Raw genomic sequence first — 16624 nt, 5'->3', positions numbered from 1 at the left:
GGCTGTTAGTCAGTTCGGGAGTAGACCTCACATGTCTATTCAAGACATGGTGGTCCGTCAGCAAATGCCAATGATTGGATAATATCTTTCTGAGTTGTCGATGGTGGGCAGAGTACTTGGTAATAAATTTAACTGTATCAGTTGGTTGAGGTTTAGGTGAGGTATAAAGCAAAGAGCTCCTGTCATGTGCTAGTGCTTGATTAAAAACTTTCCTTAGGTTAGTGCGCGAATAGTCTCTAAGTAAGAGACGATCGCGCAAGGAGTTGGCTTGAGTCCAGAAATCTGTCTCCAAAATACAATTTCTTTGTGGGTGCAAATATTGCGCATATGCAATACTGCGCACTAATGGCCATGGATGAGCACTTGATGCATGTAGGAGCGTATTCCCGGCCGTTAGTTTATGGAACAAATCTGTGCCTATTGTGCCATCCTGTTGATTGATGATAGTCAGATCCAAAAAAGGGATCTGCCTATCGTCAAAACTAAAGGTGAACTTTAGATTAAAACTATTGTTGTTTAAAACATGAATAAACTCCAATAGTCTATCTCTGGTGCTGGTCCATACTATGAACAGGTCTTCGATGTACCTGTTCCATAGTAGGACATGTTCAAGAAAAAATATATAACAGTTGTCAGAGGTTATATATCTTTCCTATCCACCCAGATACAAATTAGCATAAGCTGGGGCACATGATGTCCCCATAGCAACTCCTTGAGTCCGTAGGTAGAATTGGTCATTGAAAGTAAAGTAGTTTTTAGTCAGAATAAAATGTATTATTAGCAAAATTAATTGATTCAGAGGCCAAGAAGTCTGTTCTTGTCCTCTGAGGAAGGATCCAGCCGTCCGGACACCCTGCTCGTGGGGGAAACTCGAGTACAGAGCCTCGATATCTATAGCCATGAGCAGGGTGCCCCGAGGGATCTGGATTCCCTCAATATGTTTCAAAAGGTCGGTGGTATCATGTATATAAGATGGAAGACTACGTACGTGAGGCATTAAGAAAGCATATACAAATTTACTGGCGTTGTCTGTAAGAGATCCTATTCCAGAGACTATTGGTCTACCGGGGGGGTACATGAATATTCTTGTAGGTTTTAGGAAGGGTATAAAAGGTGGGAACACATGGAAATTTGGGAACCATGAAATCTAGGGTATCTTTGTTAATGACCCTTATAGAAGGTGCAAAGATCCCGGAGTTCTGAGGCAAAAGTGGAAATGAGTGCAGGGGAGATGGGTTTATACCAATTGTGGTTATTCAGAACAGCCAGGCACATAGTTTGATACTGAGTATGTGTCATTTGGACGATATTGCCGCCTTTGTCCGATTGTTTGATAACCAAATCAGAACGTTGTTGTAAAGATTTAATTGCTTTAATTTGTCTGGTATTGAGATTTGATGGTATCTTGTGCCAGTGCTGTTTCTTGAGGTCCCTAATAGCTTCATGCCGAAAGGCCCAAATGGCCGGGCAGGTCATAAGATCAGGAAATTTAGGGGATCTCAATCGGAATTGGTTAGTCACACGGGTCTGCGAAGTAATGGAGGTGGATACAGTGGATGCCATAAGAGAAGGGGAGGAAGGTTTGATATTCTCCGTAGCCCCTTCATCATAAAGAAGCATGAGGTCACGGAGTGCCTGAAACTCCTCCATCGTGAAGTGTTTTGTTTGCTTCACAAGCTCACGTTCAAGATTAAGCTGTCCTCGATCTTTGTAAAAAATAAATTTAAATGTGAGATAACGAGCAAGAAGGTAAAGATCCTTGATAGTCTCTGTGACAATAAGGGGATCAGGTGGACAGAACAGAAGCCCAGACCCAGCTGAAGTACAGAGAGCTCGTCATCTGTCAGCTGGGAGGGAATCAAATTTATGCTGTTAAGCTGCTTGTCGTGTTGGGTGACTGAAGCCAGGGTTTGAGGATGTAGGTGTCCAGATTGCTCTGTTGTTTTTTGAGATCTAAAAAAATGAAATCTTTATTGGATTTAATACTTTTTTTGGTTAGTAGTGACAATCTCAGAATTTTTAGAATAGTGCCGTGCAAAGTGGAATTGTTTGCGGTCCCATCAGCTAGGGCCTGGTTCCCTGGCTGTGGATCTGCTGGGTAAGCAGTCTCTCAGTGCTACTGCTGAGTATTATGTTTGTAATATGCTTTTTTATATTCTTTAACTTGTCTTGTGTCTTATTATATTACTTGTTTTTTAGGTTATTCCTCCTGACGAAGCGGTCTATGTACCATGAAACTAGTAGAGGACTGGTTAATCTATGAGAAAATTCCATCATCAGATACTTTTTGGGGAAACCTTTGAGTATTTGTATATTGTTTTATAATTATATATTGAGACCTATGTATGTTTTTTATATGTAATAAATGATATCATTTTTGTTCTAAGAAAATTTTTTTTATTGTGTATCAGTACCGAGTTAGTCCACCTAAAAACCCTTCTGGCTTGGAGTGTATGTTTGGTCAGCCTCAGCAACTGTCCCCATGCTCCCATCCTCCCCCTTTTTTCCTATATAATTCTTGGATGATGGTACTTCCATATGCCTAGCTTTAGGCTACTTTCACACTGAGTCGCTTTACAGGCGCTATATCACTAAACATAGCGCCTGCAAAGTGCCTTGAAAGAGCCTCTCCTCTCACTCCAATGTGGAAGCCCAAGGTCTTTCACACTGGAGTGGTGCGCTGGCAGGACGGTAAAAAAAGTCCTCAAAGCTGCATCTTTGCAGCGCTGTAGGAGCAGTGTATACACCACCCCTAAAGCGTCCCTGCCCATTGAAATCAATGGGCAGTGCCGCTGAACCACCGGCAAAGCGCCGCAGCGGCGCTTTGCCGGAGGTTTTAACCCTTTTTCGGCTGCTAGCAGGGGTTAAAAGCTCCCCGCTAGCGGGCGAAAACCTCCGCAAAAATGATGGTAAATCGCCCCTAAAAATAGCGGCGCTTTACCGCCGACGCCCCACGCCACAGTGTGAAAGTAGCCTAAGGCTTAGATATTTGAGGCTACACTCAAAAAAATGATTTTATTGTGATATAAGATTTTAATAACAAATATAATTTTCCTGACAAAGTAGCCACTTTGTCAATAAATACCGACCTTCCTGAAGAATCCACTTGGAAGCACCTTTTTATTTAATGGGCGCCTCTGCTGACCACACATTTTAGGGTTCCATTTTGGAGCCTCATCCTCTTTACCATTGTTCACTGGGTCTGATTGAAGCCTAGCGCAGTGCAAAAATCTCTGGAAAACCCCGGTCATATTCTCCTCATGCGCTGAAATAGGTTGCCTGACCTAGGGCAGATATCCAGCAGCCTTATGAATGTATACACTTATTACACTTTTTGCTATACTTTCATCAACTGAACAATACTCTTAGAAGGATTACTCTCATGGCTTTTTATGCCTCTTTTTCTCCTTGTTTTTACTTCATCTGGAGCACCACTGACTAATCCATAATCCCAAGAGTGGCTGCACAGAATTACAATTCGGCAGTTTAAACAGCTCTCACGTTTGTAATATAACAGTGTAATTGTCCACTTGCCTGGAATTAAAGTATCTATAATACGCAATTTTTTTTTGGATAAAGTAGGGAGGACACTTTGTTAATTTTTATTGCTGTCCATGTCCACTGCAGAGTTACAACCCTCTATATGTCCAGATGACCAATGTCACCAATACAGACAGTGAGGGGAAATCCAAATCCAGTTCTCATCAGAGCAATATGTGAGGAAAAATCCATCAATAAGAATACCCGTGGAAACTCTCTAATAGGAGATTTCCATTCACTTTGGAGATATTTTCTCCTATTTTTTGTTGGGTCTTCAGGAGAAGAAGCAAAAGAAATCTCCACAGCTGTACGTAGGTAGCAAAAAATAACTTGCTAGGAGGTTGAAGCCTTCCCTACTCTAGCTAAACTAAACATGTTTTCTGAATTACACACTGTTCAATCTTGAAATCCTAATAATGAATATATTTGTCCTAGCAAAGCAATCATTTTACATAATCTGCTAAAATTTTGCAATACCAAAGAGAAGTAATTTTTTTGATAACATGCTGCTCCAGGTAAATCTGAATAATGGCACTCTTTAGGAAATGTCTGCCCCTATTGTCTTTATATTTAAAAAAAAAAAAAAAAAAACATATGCCAGAATTTGCTATTGGAGCAGCATGTCCATTTTATATTCTAAATTGCTTTTCAACTGTGCAGACCACCAAAAATGGAGATAGGATATCACGTTTCCTGAACCATGCTGAGCATTCCCTACAACACCCCCCCCCCCCTACACACACACACACACACACAGTTTTCTTGTCAAATATAGCAACAAATGTGCATAAAATTACCAGAATAGGTAAACAAAACAAAGAAAACGTTGAGCCAATTTGTAAATTTTGAGGCTTAGTGCTGCCTCCTCTAACCTTGCAGCCTTAAGCATTGGTTCACAAGTGTCATTATCATAAAAACAGCCTTCGAGAAATTAAGGCTGGATCATATCTTTGGGATGCTGCAAAACAGTAAATCACTAAAACACTTGTTACCAGAACGCACAGCAACATGCTGGTGTATGTGCATTGCCATTCATTTAAAATATTATTCAATACTGTATTTGTACAGCCGTGGCCATAAGTTTTGAGAATGGCACAAATATTAATTTTCGCAAAGGCTGCTGCTTCAGTGTTTTTAGATCTTTTTGTTAGATGTTACTATGGTATCCTGAAGTATAATTAAAAGCATTTCATAAGTGTCAAAGGCTTTTATGGACAATTACATTATGTTTATGTAAAGAGTCAATATTTGCAGTGGTGACCCTTCTTTTTCAAGACCTCTGCAATTCACCCTGGAATGCTGCCAATCAACTTCTGGGCCACATCCTGACTGGTGGCAGCCCATTCTTGCATAACCAATGCTTGGAGTTTGTCAGAATTTGTGGGTTGTTTTTTTTTTTGTTCACCCACCTCTTGAGGATTGACCAACAAGTTCTCAATAGGATTAAGGTCTGGGGAGTATCCTACATAGTTAGTTACATAGTTACATAGTTAGTAAAGTTGAATAAAGACACCAGTCCATCTAGTTCAACCTGAGTCATTGTGGGTGTGTGTCTACAATTGTCCCTATCCATATACATTGTGTGTCATTAAAATGCTCATCTATTATTATTTATTTAAGGTACCCATATAGCGCTGTCAATTTACGCAGCGCTCCACACATACATCGCACACTCACATCGGTCCCTACCCTAAAGAAGCCCACAATCCAAGGTCCCCAACTCACATTCATATACTAGGGCCAATTTATTTTGGACAGAAGCCAATTAACCTACCAGCATGTCTTTGGAGTGTGGGAGGAAACCGGAGTACCCGGAGGAAACTCACGCAGGCACAGGGAGCACATGCAAACTCCAGGCAGGTAGTGACGTGGTTGGGATACGAACCAGCGACCCTTTTTACTGCTAGGTGAGAGTGCTACCCACTACATCCTGGCCATGGACCCAAAACTTTGGTGTTTTGTTCCCCAAGCCCCTTAGTCGTCACTTTTGCCTTATGGCAAGGTGCTCCTTGGAAAGGCATTGTTCATCACCAAACTGTTCTTGGATGGCTGGGAGAAGTTGCTCTCAGAGGATGTTTTTGTACCATTCTTTTTTCATGGCTGTGTTCTTAGGCAAAATTGTGAGTGAGCCCACTCCCTTGGCTGAGAAGCAACCCCACACATGAACGGTCTCAGGATGCTTCACTGTTGGTATGACACAGGACTGATAGTAGCGCTCACCTTTTCTTCTTCAGACAAGGTTTTTTCTGGATGCCCCAAACAATTGGAAAGGGGATTCATCAGAGAAAATGACTTTACCCCAGTCCTTAGCAGTCCAATCACTGTAACTTTTGCAGAATATCAGTTTGTCCCTGATGTTTTTCCTGGAGAGAAGTGGCTTCTTTGCTGCCCTTCTTGACACCAGTCCATCCTCCAAAAGTCTTCACCTCACTGTGCGTGTGGATGCACTCACACCTGCCTGCTGACATTCCTGAGCAAGCTCTGCACTGGTGGTGCCCCAATCCCGCAGCTGAATCAACTGTGTGAGACAGTCCTGGCACTTGCTAGACATTTCTTGGGTGCCCTGAAGTCTTCTTCACAAATGCAGTGGAAATGTTTTTTATGGGATTAAGTTAATTTCTTATGGCAAAGAGGGACTTTGCAATTAATTGCAATGCATCTGATCACACTCCATAACATTCTGGAGTATATGCAAATTGCCATCATAAAAACTCAGGCATCAGACTTTGTGAAAATTATTTTTGTGTCATTCTCAAAACTTTTGGCCACGGCTGTAGTTATTGTATAAATGGAATGGCTATTTGAAGGTAACACATATACTGTTAGAAGTATGGAAATGTAAAATATATTATATTGTCTCAAAAGTCTTATGTTTTTAACACTAACATTTATTTAAAAAAAGTGATAAAAGCCTTATAAATAATCATAAATATTATTTAATACTATGTCATTAAAGTTCAGATTTGTTTGTAAAAAAGAAAAGAAAGAGAAAATTAATTTTATACACCTTTGTTAATTATTTCCCCTGTTCTCATTTAGAAAAACTTTAGTTTTGTTTTGCCAAAATTAGGACAACTCATTCTGGATTTTTCATTGTTCAATTTAAAAGGAGTTAAAATAATTACTGAAATTTGCTGTGCAAGATAAAACATTCTCTTATATTATGATTGTAATTAAACACAAAAAATATGATACAAATAAAAATGTTTCTGTAAAATAATTTTAAATCAAAACGCTACTTAATAAAATAAATGCTTACTTACCTGCACATAATGCCATTGCCACAAGGCAGAGGATAGGGAAATGATATATCATCTTCAATTCCTCACCAACAAACCAGACACACCACAGTAATGAAACTGAAGGGGTGTGATATGGCACTTTGACTGCACAGTTAAACCCACCCATAGCCAAGGTCACAGTTACTATTGGGTAGTCATATTGCGCCTATTGTTAAGTGGAAATGCCTTCTTTTCTTTTAATGTAAGGTGGTGCAGATGTGTCAAACTGAAAGTGACCAGCACTTGTAAATGCTCTCTAAAACCTAATAACATGATGATTTTATAAATCTGTGAACCTCCCAAAAATTAAGAAACAGGGTAGCAGAAAAGCTGAATTTCTGCTATTTAAAACTTATGACATGATTATGAAATACGGCTACTTTTTACTTTTTAGGTTTACTGCCCCAATTTGTGCTGAAAACAAGCAAATATGTTTTAAACCATGTTGTACATGAGGAGAAAAGATCAGTACAAAAGCATAACGTATCTTACATTGTTATATAAGGACGTGGTCCAGGAGGACTGAAGTATCACATAGTAAACAGACAGTACATTCATAGGCTAAACCAGCAATTAACATCAAGGTGTAATCAGAATGTGTAGACAATAGTAGACAATATGAAGTAGCATGCATATTTCAAGTGGAATACAAAGGATTTCCGAGGTAGTAATGGCAACTTAACTTAATTGCTGGTTACCTAGGGGTGACAGTGTTAAAAAAAATCAAAGCGTAATAGGAGACTTTAATCAAATCCCACAGAATTAAGTGAGGGATCGTACACACATGGCAGAGTGTTGCAACCAACACATTTTGTTATATATATATAGAGGGGCAGCCCTGTGAATGTAAAAGCTTTTTATAGAGATTAGTAATGTTGACTTCTAATAGCCAGGACTGAAGAATAGAGGAGGGGCTTGCATCTAATTGTGAGCTATCACTTTCCTTGCAGTAAATAAAAAGTCTTGTGCAAGAACATGTAGCGGTATCCCCGTAAGGGCTGCTAATAGACTCTGTACCCCACTGATTACCTTGACTCTGCAAATCCTCCCTTACCTCTGACACCCTGGGTTTTGTCATCTCACCAACTGCAGTAGTAAATAGAGACTCACACAGTATTAAAGAAACAGTTCAAATATGTTTACTGTATTATCAAAACACAAAATACATATATATCTCAACTTTGTCAGTAAGAAACATTCCTGCACACACCGCGATTTTATCTAAACTTATGAAACAAACACAATAAATTTGTGCAAAGTTCCCTTGATTGTAAATGAACTCAAATATTAAACCAATCACAGAAACCTATGTGAACAGGTTAACAGGAGAGTAGACAACTGACACTCTATCTTATGTGTCAGATCCCCCCTTCTGCCTCCTCAACTCACAGGCCAGTGAATCCTGCACAATATGGAGAAACAGTATGAAGAATATTACATTCAAATAGGCTGGATCCCTATAGCAGTTCAATGCAATTAAAGTAGATGAGGGGAAAAGGATGATAAAAAGGGTAAAAAGGTATTTCTTGAAAACCAGATATCTTCAGCTAGCCTCTTTATGATGTAAATAAAGAAATCCGGGATGGCAAAGTGTAGCAAAGTTATCAGAACTTTGGTTTATCCTTGTTGTGATATGACTTCCTTCTTTTGTATACCTAAAGGTGTTATCCAATATGACTACTGGAATCAATAATGTGAACTGGGCATAGGTGTCTGCTTTTAGTGTTCGTTATAACATAGGATTTAACTTTTGTGGGACTATAAGTACTACCAGCTGAACTGTGTGAATGATGTCTAAAAGCAATGTCCTTACTATAACATGGGCTATGCCCGCTCACCACTCCGGAACTCAGATGAAGTTGGCAGAGATGCAGATGATGAGAAGACTCCCTCTATATCTTGACTGTGGGTGATGGCGTCCGCCACGCCACACTGCAGCCGACTGGAATCTGAATTACAGGCATCTCTGGATGACCTGCAACACTCTCCGGTCCGCTGCACTGAAGAAGTGATGCTGTCCGCAGAGATCCCTCTGGGTGTAGCTGTTCGGCTCCCCGCTGTGTAGGTTGCAAAACATCAGCAACTCCCTGTCACACAGACCTCCTGCTGGCAGAGTCAAAACGGCGTCCAGATAGAGTGATCTAGGCTGCGCCAGCCCCTTTTATATCTCTTCCCAGCAGTCTGTTCTGTTCACTCAGCATTCTGTTCTTTGTAGTTCAGATCAGTCCTGCTGGCACAGTCACTGAACTACATATCCCATGATGCTTTGCTCTACATCCTCACACAGGAAAAAGGAAATGAACACATAGAGTCCAGCAAACACTAGAGGGAGCCAACCCCACATTAACAACACAGAAAATGTCAATAGATTATAGGCATAATAGCCAAACCTGGCTACAAACATTGTCGTGTTTTTATAAGCATCTAGATCAGGAAAGAGCCCCAATCAACATTGTTTGGGGTGTAGGGTCAGTGGAGAACTGATCTGATCATGTGATCATTGTGAACTATTGGTAAGTTGGTGCTTGAATATGTGAATAGATTTCATGAGCCCTGTGTATAATATACAACAGTTTACTGCCCTTTTTGACAGTGGACATCTACAATATTTACTTTTTTCATGTGAATGTGAATTTTAAATTCTGTTAGAAGAGGGGGAAAATACTGTACAACCAGCAACTCATGAGAAATTAGACTTCACTGGTATAATTCAAGATTCATACAAATATACATATCAGCAATAGTTTCCAAATACACACAAATACAAATGTTAAATAATTTCAAAATTCAGTGATAAATCAGAACATATTAATGTGGGGTTACAAATAGAAATTCACTCCTTCACCACTCTCCTTAGTCCATGACTCGGGAACAACTCCCAAAACTATTAGAACTTTAGTCTCATAGTATTACACTCACATTTTTTTATTAAAAGGGATCACCACATATTCAAAACTTTATGCAATATTATAATCAAAGGCTCACCACATATAGAAGACTCGTTATATTAATATTTTGATTTGAGCTTCACAAAACTTCACAGAACTTCATGTATGTTCTGATTTGTCCCAAAATTTTGTAATTATTTAATATTTGTGTGTAGTTGTAAGCTAATGCTGTTAGTTATATTTGTATGATGTTTGCAAGCACTTGGGTGTGTATTCTATTGGCAGCTGGAGGTGTTATAATTATTATGAAAGGGGTGGGAGATTCACAGTTCGATTTGTGTTATTATTTATATGATTCAAGATTGGATATTCAGGTCTTTCAAAATGGTTAATAGTGACTGGTTCTCATTAAAACGTTTGTGTAAAGCAGAAACATAGATATTGTTCCCATGTGTCACTGGTTTTTAATTCCTATCATTCGTGTCAAGATTAGCTTTCCAGCAGCTAATTTTGGTTGCTTATCTGCAAATCATCTCTGTCTACATGGCCCCAATACAATTATAAACCACAGCTAATGCTTATGTGTACAAATGGGAGGATACTGATTTTTATTATAGCGATGAAAAAATGAATTATTATATTTACCCCTGAGGTGCAAAGTTCTTGGCCTAGCATCTAGATTTGTAATTAGTATTAATCCTATTGTGGATCAAATACAATCATATTTTTGCTTTATGATCTGAGGCTATTATAGGTGTTCACTGGTAGAATAAAATTGCCTCTATCCCTTGCATTTACCCCATGGCCAAATTGCTCCTCGTCTGACAGTGCCTGCATAGTTTTGTCACCAATGTCACTTAGAAGAGAAACCACTTAGAAAACCCAACATAGTTAGTGGTGCATCCTCTGCAGCTACCTGCTTTAAGTACCGTAGATATAAAGGCTAATGTGCCAATTAAAAAAAAACAAATAGCACCTTAACTGAAAGTCCAACAGTTTCCCCTTCTGGAGTCCCTTTCTTCATCCCAAACACTAATTCTCTAATTAATTTGCTGTCTGCTGTGCCAAGGCTTCCTGGTATTTCTGGTAGAGGATTGAGTGGATTTCTGGCAGCTGCATGTCACTGTGCTGTGCAGTCTTATATAGGAGACATCAGGCTGATAATGCTGCTTGCTTATAGCACCGTGTCAGTGTTGTCACCCCATGCAGGTGTTTCCCATCTACTCAGTTCTTCCTTTACATTTGCCAGTATTTATATTATATTTGTATTAATATACTGTAGGACTTAGGTTGCTTGCCTGTCACACAGCTCCATGCACACATTAACATGCTATACAGAGGTGGTGGGTCACACAATCCCATACATACTCAAACCCTCTGTGCAGAGAGGGTGGGTCACACACAATCTCAAACACTCTCCAACCTTCTGTACACAGGGAGTGAGACACACTGTCTCATATGTATTTCATAACTCTGTGCAGAGGTGGTGGGGGTACACACAGCTCCAAGCACACTCCAACCTTCTGTACAGAGGGGGTTGATTACACACAGTTCTATACATACCCCAACTTTCTATACAGAGGAGTTGGTCACACACAGTCCCATTATGCAACCAACTTTCTATGCAGAGGTAGGTCATACACGGTAACATACACACTCAAAACTTTTGTTCAGAGGGGTGGGTTACACACAGTCCCATACAAAAATGCTTCAACCTTCTGTGCAGAGGGAGTAGATCACACACTGTTTTATACATACTCTAACATACAGAGTATAGATCACACACAGTCCCATACGCACTTTAAAATTCTGAGTAGATGGGTTGGGTCACGCACAATACTATAGTCATTCAAAAATTCTGTAAACCAGGGTGGGTGACACACAGTCCCATATACACGCTAAACTTTCGTGAAGATTGAATGGGTCACACACAGTCCTATACACACTTAAATTTCCTGTGTAATAGGGTGGGTCACACACAGTACCATACATAATCCAAACTTCTGTGTAGATGGGATGCACTACTTACAGTCCCATACACACTCCAACCTTCTGTGTAGATGGACTGAGTCACACACAGTCCCACCCATACTCACACCAGCCTTACGTGTAATGGGGGGGGGTGGGGGGGGTGGAGTCACACACAGTTCCATAGACACTCCAACCTTCTGTTTAGATGGGTCTGCACAGTTTTTATTTTAGCAGTTTCCACAGGCTGACTTTGTCTTTATTACCTGTTACTGACCTATATACAGTGGGGACAGAAAGTATTCAGATCCCCTTAAATTTTTCACTCTTTGTTATATTGCAGCCATTTGCTAAAATCATTTAAGTTCATTTTTTTTCCTCATTAATGTACACACAGCACCCCATATTGACAGAAAAACACAGAATTATTGACATTTTTTCAGATTTATTAAAAAAGAAAAACTGAAATATCACATGGTCCTAAGTATCACATCCAGCCATCCACGCTCAGCCATCCCTCCATGCTCAGCAATACCCTGCAATACTCTGAAATACCCTGCAATACTATGCAATACCCTGCAATACCCTGCAATACTCTGCAATATCCCGCAATACTCTGCAATACCCTGCAATACCCTGCAATACTCTGCAATACCCCGCAATACTCTGCAATACCCCGCAATTCTCTGCAATACCCCGCAATACCCTGCAATACTCTGCAATACCCCGCAATACCCCGCAATACTCTGCAATACCCTGCAATTCTCTGCAATACCCTGCAATACCACGCAATACCCTGCAATACCCTGCAATATTCTGCAATACTCTGCAATACCCTGCAATACTCTGCAATACCCCGCAATACAGTGCAATACCCAGCAATAATCTGCAATACCCTGCAATACTCTGCAATACCCTGCAATACCCTGCAATACCCAGCAATAATCTGCAATACCCTGCAATACTCTGCCATACCCAGCCATACTCTGCAATACCCAGCCATACTGTGCAATACCCAGCCATACTCTGCAATACTCGGCGATACCCAGCCATACTCTGCCATACCCAGCCATACCCAGCCATACTCTGCAATACCCAGTCATACTCTGCAATACCCAGCCATACTCTGCAATACTCAGTGATACCCAGCCATACTCAGCCATACCTAGCCATGCTCAACCATACTCGGCCATGCTCGGCCATACTCTGCCATGCTCAGCCATACTCGGCTGTACTCGGCCTCTGTATGTGGCCAGGCTGTGGAAGTCTCACACATGTGATATCGCCGTACTCAGGAAGAGTAGGAGAATCTATTTCTGGGTGTCATTTTTGGTATGTACATGCTATGTGTTAGAAACATTGTATAAATGGACAACTTTGTGTTAAAAAAAAAATGCGTTTTAACCACTTCCCGCCCACCAGCCGTCATATGACGTCCTTGACTTTGTGCGGGGATATCTGAAAGATGCCTGCAGCTACAGGCATCATTCAGATATCAGCTTTTTCAGCCGGCGATTCCCTACACCATAAGAATGATCATAAAGGCTGTTCCACTGCTTGATCGTTCTTACGGGAAGCGAGAGGGGACGTCCCCCCCCTCCCGCCGCTCTCAGGTGCTTCTACCGACTCATCGCTACGATCGAAGCCAAGATCTTTTTTTTTTAATTTCAGGCTTCCCAGCCTAGAGGTGAGATGTGGGGTCTTATTGACCCCATATCTCACTGTAAAGAGGACCTGTCATGCTATATTCCTATTACAAGGGATGTGTCCCCATGTGCTCGCATGCAGAAGTGAATGCATATGTAAGTCCCGCCCACATATGAAAATGGTGTTCAAACCACACATGTGAGGTATTGCTGCGATCGGTAGAGTGAGAGCAATAATTTTGGCCCCAGACCTCCTCTGTAACTCAAAACATGTAACCAGTAAAAACTTTTAAAGCGTCGCCTATGGGGATTTTTAAGTAGTGAAGTTTGGCGCCATTCCACGAGCGTGTGCAATTTTGAAGGGTGACATGTTAATTATCTATTTACTCGGCATAACTTCATCTTTCACATTATGCAAAAACATTGGGCTAACTTTACTGTTTTGTTTTTTTTTTTAAAGCACAAAACTGTTTTTCTTCCAAAAAAAAACGGATTCGAAAAATTGCTGTGCAAATACCGTGCGAGATAAAAAGTTGCAATGACCGCCATTGTATTCTCTAGAGTCTTTGCTAAAAAAAACATATATAATATTTTGGGGTTCTATGTAATTTTCTAGCAAATAAATGATGATATTTACATGTAGGAGAGAAATGTCAGAATTGGCCTGGGTGCTCCAGAACGCCTGAAGGCGCTCCGTGCATGTTGGGCCTCTGTATGTGGCCACGCTGTGTAAAAGTCTCACAAATGTGGTATCACCATATTCAGGAGTAATAGCAGAATGTGTTTTGTGGTGTAATTTGTGGTATGCATATGCTGTGTGTGAGAAATAACCTGCTAATATGACAATTTTGTGAAAAAAAAAAAAAGAAAAAAAAATATCTTGATTTTGCAAAGAATTATGAGGAAAAACTTACAACTTCAAAAAACTCATCATGCATCTTTCTAAATACCTTGGAATGTCTTCTTTCCAAAAAGGGGTGATTTGGTATGTACAATGATTTTGTATGTAGCGCTGGTAGATTTTCAATCTACTGTTGATAGGTAAATTTAGTGGGTTATCTGTTCATACATAGTCAGATGTGCCTCTGTTCCAGCTTGGCTGAGTTGCATGTAGTTTCAAACTGTGCCTGTGGGTGTCATTGTCGCCATGGGTCGGTGTTGGAAAGGCAACACGCTGAAGCGTATGAGTGCTCCTCTGTCCCGGAGATAACTCGGTGGAGGTGGTCCTCCGAGTTGCATTCTGGGGGAGGGTATTTATGGGGCAGACGCCATGTTTAGGGTTTCGTTTTCGTTCCACCTGCGGGTCCTCAGGGGCGACAGGTATGTGCTAGGAGTACTACCTCGTGGTCCTCCGTCCGGGAGGCCCACGTAGCTGCAGCGCGTGGGTGGCCCAGAAGCCTGTCTGGGGCCTACCACAGCAGCAGAGGAATGGTCCTGGGCTGTCTGTCCTAGAGGGAAGAAGCTGGACAACTGAGAAGATCCCAGGGGAGGACCTGTCATGGAAGGATCATGTACTGCCGGGTTGGCTTAAAGGTTCTAGTGCTGTGTTTGCTATTCATCTTAAACCATTGCATTCTGTGCCAGAGAACTGTACAGGTTTCAATCCAATCAAGTCTATGGCAGAGACTTTTGTTTGTGTCGCGTACTGACTGCTAGGTTAGTGAGAGAAACCTATCCAGGCGGGCAAAGATTCAACTCTACAGAGAGAGTATATCCATCTACAAGCTTACAATTTCTAATACTACACTAAGACAAGGTATTTGAACTTCCCTGCAACTTTCCTTCTACCTCTTACCTGCTACTTCCTTCAATTCATGTTTATTAAAGCATTGGAAAAGATACTCAAGTGTCCGGTGCCTACATTGACTGGTGTTAAACTCAACGGGACCCTAGACCCTGTTCTGGTGAAATAAAGGTAACGAAGGTGACGGTAACAGCCCGCTTAAACCAGCAGCTCCACCGAGAGTTATTGCTAAATGTACTTTTCTGGCATGTTAGGGTCTCAAGAAATTAGGACATCAGTACTTCAGGTGTACTTCAGAAATTAGGCCGTCAGTACTTCAGGTGTGATCAATTTTCAGATATTGGCACCATAGCTTTTGGACTCTATAACTTTCACAAAGACCAAATAATACACACCAATTTGGGTTATTTTTACCAAAGATATGTAGCGGTATAAATTTTGGCCAAAATATATGAAGAAAAATTACTAATTTGCTAAATTTTATAGCAGAAAAGAAGAAAATGCATTTTTTTAACAGATTTTTCGGTCTTTTTTTCTTTTATAGCGCAAAAAATAAAGAACCCAGCGGTGATTAAATACCACCAAAGGAAAGCTCTATTTGTGTGAAAAAAAGGACAAATATTCCATATAGGTACAGTGATGCATGACTGAGTAATTGTCATTCAAAATGTGAGAGCACTGAAAGCTGAAAATTGGTCTGGTTATTAAGGGGGTTTAAGTGCCCAGTGGTCAAGTGGTTAATCTACCCCTTGTCCCTGATGAATAGGTGCTTTGAAACGTGCTGAACTATTTCACATTCAAGCGATCAAAAATGTATGGTTTATCCGATTATTTTAAGAGTACACATGGGAATATGGGGTAGTAGGGAGAATATGGTGACATATTTGCAATCTATGTCAGCCATAATGTTTTAGGTCCCATCTTGTGTATTCCAGTAATCACTATTTCACAGCTGTTAAAGAGGAACTGCAGTCTGCTCACATAATTTGTAATAAAAACATCTTTGCCATTCTGAAGCTTTCCTCCAACCACTTATACATATTTTATATATACTGTGATTCTGCCAAATATGCTGCAGAAATCTCCCTCCACTGAGTCTGGTTGCAACCATTTTAACTATGGGCAGCTGAAGCTGCTGCCTGTTTACTTCCTGGATTTACACAGAGGCACACCTCCAGCTCAGCAGCTCTCATTGGCCCTCTTATGACTCATCCCCCCTCCCTTCCTGGCAAACTCTCATGAGAGTGAGAGAGAGAGCTGTGCATGATGTCATAAGCCTAGGCTTTTTACCAGACAAGAAACAGAAAGTGAGCTGTATAAGGTATTTACTGGCAGAAAAAAAATGTTTTACTATCCAAAGTTAAAACAACAAGGACAAAGGATTTACTAGATGGAAAGTTGAAAAAATAACTGAAGTTCCGCTTTAACCACTCCACACTACCTCATGAAAATGACCCTTAAAGTGATTGTAAAGTCACTTTTTTTAATAAAAATAACATGTTATACTTACCTGCTCTGTTGCAGTAAATTAGCACAGAGCAGCCCATATCCTCTTCT

Source organism: Aquarana catesbeiana, linkage group LG03 (assembly GCF_042186555.1).
Source record: "Aquarana catesbeiana isolate 2022-GZ linkage group LG03, ASM4218655v1, whole genome shotgun sequence".
In the NCBI taxonomy this organism is placed as follows: Eukaryota; Metazoa; Chordata; class Amphibia; order Anura; family Ranidae; genus Aquarana; species Aquarana catesbeiana.
The sequence above is the reverse complement of the archived record's forward strand: the minus strand, read 5'-3'. Positions refer to the sequence as shown.